The sequence below is a fragment of the Limulus polyphemus genome, unplaced genomic scaffold, assembly GCF_000517525.1.
Source record: "Limulus polyphemus unplaced genomic scaffold, Limulus_polyphemus-2.1.2 Scaffold708, whole genome shotgun sequence".
NCBI lineage: Eukaryota > Metazoa > Arthropoda > Merostomata > Xiphosura > Limulidae > Limulus > Limulus polyphemus.
Window position 1 is genome coordinate 331,481 of NW_013666318.1, and position 6,822 is coordinate 338,302.

Below are 6,822 nucleotides of genomic sequence, written 5' to 3' on the forward strand. Positions count from 1 at the left end.
GTAATAGCCGCCAAGATGACTGGGATGTCTTACTCCCTCCACTGTTGATGGCAGAACAGCAAAGCATGAAGCCACTGGATACACTTCAGCAAAGCTGATGTTTGGTCTGGAACTTCGGTTGCCAGTGGATCTGATAACATGACGCCCACCTTACGAAGAGTTGCCTGAAAATGTGCCAGAGTTCGTTAATGTGTTATCTGAAAGGATGGATGATATTCATCAGCAAGTGAATTTGAAATTAAAAACGTCTGCTGATTCCATGAAGCTATGTTATGGTAAGAAATATACTGAAGTCAGCTTTGTACCAGAAGACAAGGTGTGGTTGTTTCATCCCAAGAAGACCAAAGGGAAGTCTCCTAATTTGTTTTCTCTATGAGAAAGCCCATATGACATAGTGGATCGTCACTCAGACGTGAATTTTCGAGTAAAATGTGGTCGGCGAGGTAAGCCGAAGGTGGTACATGCCAACAGGCTTTGGCGTTATCACGGTCCAGATCATTTCAGTTGGAACGAAGTGAACAATGGAGCAAATGATGCTGCTGAAGACGTGTCACCTGAAAAAGCCACTGTCGAAGAAGAAACTCTACCCGGTTTTGAGAAGGAAAACAGCGAAGCCGTTAACTAGCCGTTACTACCACTGATGTGACTGCTACCGATAATGGGACATTTCCTAATGGAGCAGATGAACCTCATGTAAAGCAGAAGCCAATGAGACGGAGACCAGTACGGAAGAAGATACGTCCTGTAAAATTAAGATACTTTGTTGTATTTTAATTTTGTGTTTATAAATTCTGTACATTTAATCAAGCTATTGTTAATTATCTATTGGTTTAATGTAAGTGGCTATTGTTAGGGACGAACAATACTAAGGAAGGAATAGTGTTACGACAGCTGAAGTCACGCGACGCTGGGAGCATGCGCGCTGGAGTTTCTCGAAGGATCATGAATTTTCCTGGCAACTCTAGTTTCTTCGAGGCGGCCTCTTTTTTAGTATATAAGTCTGGCGATAAAAACCAGCGCGATTGAAGAGATACAGAGAGATATGCAGATAGAACGAAGAGATAGATAATTGAGTCAAGCGAACAGTAGGCACCGTAAGTAAAGTGTGTGAATTTATAACGTGTGTTATAAAAGTTAAGTTTAAAGTTACTGTGGAAATTCTGTGTATTACAAAGTTGTATCGAGAAACAATAAACTAGTTTTAATCAAGAAAGGACTTGTATCGCTGAAGTTCCTCGGAAAGAAATTATACTGGAAATTAACATACAAGCAGATACGTAACAATAGTATATATTTATACTATTAAGAAATACAAGTAAAAGCCATTTATTTCGACAATTGGCAAAAAGAAGAACTTATATATATATATATATGATATTTTTTTTCAAAATCTGACAAAAATGTAATAGGTCTAATAGTAATTAAAGAATGTATATTTAAAAATGTGATAGACCTAATAGTAATTACAATCACATCGTAGATTTTATCACTTTTTAACCTTGTACAGTAAGTTATTATTTTAGTAATTTGGAGACTGGAAACAATCTCATTTTATTGAATTGTGTATAAAATAATCGTTGTTTTTAAATATTTTTTTTACTTTTCAAAACAGAATGTAGTGTTTGAAAATGTAATAGGTCTAATACTAATTAGAGAACGTAGTGTTTAAAAATATAATAGGTCTAATAGTAATTACAAAATGTGGTGTTTAAAAATATAATAGGTCTAATAGTAATGAAAGAATGTAGTGTTTAAAAATGCTATAGGCCTAATAGTAATTAAAGAATGTAGTGTTTAAAAATGTAATAGGCCTAATAGTAATTAAGGAACGTAGTGTTTAAAAATGTAATAGGCCTAATAGTAATTAAGGAACGTAGTGTTTAAAAAAGTAATATCTTATGACAAGTAATTAATATACATTTTTTAACTTTTTTGATACTTTAGTCTGCATATCATTTTAACAAAACGCTATTTACACATTGTTAAACTAGTAATCTACCATTAAGCTAAAACTCATTATTCGCATGTGTATGTGAAATACTTAAATTAACAGATGCGATACGTACAAACATTACCAAAGAAATTTATAAGTTTCTAAAGAGGAGAAATGTATCGTCAACATACCTTTTATAAAGTGTTGGTTTGAACTTCGCTGGACAGGTGTCTAGCCGGGAACGTTCATAATGTGTAATGAGAAATATCAATCGTGAAAAATACACAACTTTTGATCGCCAACACTTCGAGGAATTGCTTAATCTCGCCCTCAAGGAACTTATAAGTATAATGAAGCTTGCACGTACTTATGCTTACAAACGTTATTAAACACAATATTTTGTAGATCTCGCACATGTGCATATTTAAATGAACTAACTACTCTGATTACTTTCGGCGTCTTTCAATGTGTATGTTTTAAAGTTAGTTGTGTATCTCTTGTTTTTAAATGTGCGTATTTAAACGAGATTATATTTTCTTTGCCTTTGAATTACATAAGACGAGCTTAATCATACTTGGTTTTTAATTTGAAGTATACAAATTTTGAACTTCATAATACTTTGTTATTGTATTTTCATGTGTACAAACTATATGTATGATAATTGTTATGATATGACGAAGCTAGAAAATCATTAATATACTGGAAACACAACAGAATAAAATCCATTGGCACGTTAAAACAACCATTCTAAACCTGGCTATAAAGCCAGATTGTTCCATGTCTTCTAATTACACGGTTATATAAAAACACACTAGTTGTATATAAGGAAATAGATACATTATTCGGTACGAAAACCGTTAGAACGAACAACAAGTAAAATGTGATCTAATACTATATTTAGTGTGACAGTAACGTTATGAGGTTAGTGTTGACTTTAAATTTAATGTTCTATCAGAGTTCATACTGATTTTGCTGATTTACTATTTACGTGTTGTCATAGAATCCACAGTGGTTTGTTATGGTGGAAACGTTCTGAAACACGTGTACTTTAAGTCGAAACTGCCACATTGCGTAATCGCCAAGAACTCCATAATTATACTTCGTCACACATAACAGTTTCTTGTTAATTATGAATCACAATCAAAACAAAACCTTCTAAAACTTTGTATAGAGGGTAAATTACCACAACGTTTGTTATAGTTCTAGAGTCGTGGTGTTCTTTTACTGCTGTCCACATACGGAGTTTGGTGTAGGCCTGGAGTCTCCGTTTTGTTTTACTTCAACCTACACGCCATGCTATATTTCTAGTTTTCGTGTTGTTTTACTTTTATTCAAAGAGGTTGGTATATTTCTAGAGTTTTCGTGTTATTTTACCTTTATCCACAGATTTTGGCGTAATTTGGGAGTCTTTCTGTGGCTTTACAGTAAGTAATTCACGGTGTTTTGTGTAGTCCTGGACTTCGTGATAATTCAATTCAAATCACACACGTTGGTGTATTTGTGGAGTTTTCCTGTCGCTTTACTGTAATCCACAGAGTCAGACGTATTTTTGGAGTTTTTACATGATTTCTTACAATCGACAGAGTTTATTGTATTTCTAGTCTTCACGACGTTTTACTACAAGTGGTTAATCAAACTCACAATTATATCAAACAACTTGTCTGTTGAATAATTTAGAAGAATAAATTAGAAGCATCATTGTTATCAATTCATAACATCATTTACAATCCTATAGTAAGTAAGTTACAGCTAAAAACACAACATAGTAAACGAATATTTGTTACTTCAATATAGAATTGTTGCCTGAATAAACATTATATAATATTTTTCTTGTACAGAGAAACCTTCTTCACTATATCAAAGATCATACGGACTGAAACTGGCGTGTTAGAAATTATGAAAGATTTTTTTCCAAGCATGTGGGAAAAAATGTGAATATTTACAGTCTTTGTGACACGAATGTAACCCATTTAGGGATGTTTATGTGTTATAAGTGCGATATTAAAGACGCCCCTGCTTCATAATAGCTGCTAGGATGCGAGTCAACTCAGTGGACAATCGTTAAGGTCTCAATAGCTATTAGAATGTCAGTAACTCAGTGGACAACAGTTAACGCCTCAGTAGCTGCTAGCATGTTAGTCAACTCAGTGGACAACCGATAGCGTCTCAATAGTTGCCAGGATGTTAGTCAAGCTAGTGGACAACCATTAAAGTCTCAATGGCTACTAGGATGTTAGTCAACCCAGTGGACAACAGTTAACGTCTCAGTAGCTGCTAGGATGTTAGTCAACTCGCCGGACAACCATTAAGGTCTCATTGGCAGCTAAAATGTTAGCCAACTCAATGGACAACAGTTAACGTCTCAGTAGCTGCTAGAATGTTAGTCAACTCGCCGGACAACCATTAAGGTCTCATTGGCAGCTAAAATGTTAGCCAACTCAATGGACAACAGTTAACGTCTCAGTAGCTGCTAGAATGTTAGTGAACTCGCCTGACAACCATTAAGGTCTCATTGGCAGCTAAAATGTTAGCCAACTCAATGGACAACAGTTAACGTCTCAGTAGCTGCTAGGATGTTAGTCAACTCGCCGGACAACTGTTATAATTACGGTATTTTTCGTAACTCTCTTACTGTGTTGCACACACAAACATATAAATAACTAAATAACATATCAAGTCTAGCATAACTAGCGTTTTACTGAATAACTCAATAACTTATCAACTCTATTGTAACTCGCGTTTTATACTGTCTAAACTATTGTAAAGCTTAGTAGAAAATTCCAAACATAAAGTCACGTTAAACTTCCCTCGGGATAAACAAAAAAATGACACATTTTTAGAATATTCTTGATTAAAAACATCCTATAGAGACATACACTATGTAATTAATTCATAAGCATATGTAATATGACGAAATAAATAAAAAACATCTACTATATATAACATAAAACTAATAACTTCATTCGAAAGAATATAAGACGAGCACATGAAAAAAAGAACTACGTGATAAAGGTGTATATATACATACATATATGTATTCTTGGGATCAGTGTCTCCCTCTATAAACTTTCGATTAAGTACAGGGTAAAACATTTCAGTGAACATATGGTAGAATAATATATCTATATTTCATCTTGATGTATTGGCTTTAAAAATCTAATCAAAACCAGTATAGCTGTAAAGAAGGTGCGGCCAAAAAAAAAAAAAGGATAAAGATATGAAATCAAAGTTTGTAGCAAAAACGAGAATATATCGGTCATTAAAATTTTATACAAACTACTGTGATTAAGCATTCAAAATTTTACAAAGTTTGTAGAGTATGCAAGCAATCATTTGGGCCGCTGTTTCTTTTTTTGGTGCGTAGATAAACATAAAATAGCAACCCATGTGATTTCTTGGAATAAATATTCTTACTTCACAAATTTGGTAAAATTTTGAATACTTAGTCACAATAGTTTGCATAAAATTTTAATCGGTATGTTCTCGTTTTGGCCGCAAACTTTGATTTCACAACTTTCTGTCGCAATTCTTTTTATTTTATTTTTTTGTCTGCTCCTATTTTTTACAGCTGTGCTATTTTAGATTATATATCGCTTTTTTGTTGTACATTAGGCAAAAATAACCACGGAGGACATAAACTTGATATTTATATATAGTTTGGAGTAATTAACATCAAGCACCTATTAAATGTGGAGACATAATTCAATAACTTTGAGTTCATATCTTTCAGTTGCTTTATTTTGTCCACACCTTTTTCAGCCAAGTTGTTTTTCAATAGATATTATGTTCCTTGTGTAGTTTGATGTAGTATATAAAGTATGCTAGCTTATAAAACATGCTAGCTATATGCCATAAACGAAAGCAATCACGTACCGGGAAATGTTTTATTAGTCTGATGCAAAGTAGTACACAAAAATCGTGTGAAACGTTTTACACGATAGTGGTTTTGAGCTTACATCTTCCGAATTTCAGTCCGATGTTTATAAAATTGAACATAGTCCACGTTTAAGTAGACCCTAATGTGTGGTAGAAATTTCAGTGCGATCGAATTAGCCAATTTTACTTCGGCCGAGCGCAAAAATGTACAAGATTTTAGCATAATGTTTGCTTATTTGTGCCTATATCTCCAAGAATACTTGAGCTACTAAAACCAAATTTGCTGTCCTTCAAGCTAGGTTTGGCCTGTTGTAAAACGATAAAGGTTAAAGCGATTTCTTTGGAATTTGGTGTGTAAGGTAAAAAAAGGCCTGGAAAACCTGCCCCAAAAAATGGGGGAGGATTGATTAACGGGGGCGATTATACAGATGGTTGAATATTCGAAAGTTTTCATTCTTGTTAATAAAACCCTGAGTGTCGTGCTTGTTTTTTTTTTTTTGTTTGTTGTTGTTGTTGTTTTGTTTGTTTTTTGGCCGCACGACACACTATTATGTGTCTTGATTCTTCTTGCACTTCCTAAGCCACATGGAGTTGCTTAACGTACAACTGCAGATGGCGCTTTAATTAATACCTAATGTATTACAGTCCTCTAGCCTTTCAATTGTGCGTTTTTTGTTGTTGTTTCTCTTTTAATATATTTATCTTTTCTATTTTACATATATTAAAGAATATTTTATAAATACTAATTAATACGGCTAGGAAGTTCTAACCATCTTTGGCAAGTGTTAACTGACACTTCTGTAAATTGTGAAAGGTATTTTAATAAATACTAACTAACACTAGCGTTGCACGTCAAAGATACTTTAGTAAGTACCAAGAATGTGCACAAGGGGGCAACACAGTAACTCTCTGTATACGAACTTGTTTTAGATATATGATATGTGTGTTTAAGGTGTTTCCCCCCCCCCCCAAAACCAGCAAAAGTTAGTTTCGGGGGTTTGGCCCGGGCAATT

The 6,822-nt window shown here is 33.9% G+C and overlaps 1 protein-coding gene across 1 annotated transcript in view; it reads right to left on the reverse strand.

Annotated features, from left to right (window-relative positions):
• LOC106460099 (alpha-catulin-like) overlaps positions 1-2,160 on the reverse strand; it is a 155,866-nt gene extending 153,706 nt beyond the window's left edge. The window contains exon 1 of the mRNA XM_022386724.1: positions 2,125-2,160. The gene's annotated coding sequence lies outside the window, so the exon portion shown is untranslated. The remainder of the gene's footprint in view (positions 1-2,124) is intronic.
• Between the last annotated feature and the right edge of the window lie 4,662 nt (positions 2,161-6,822).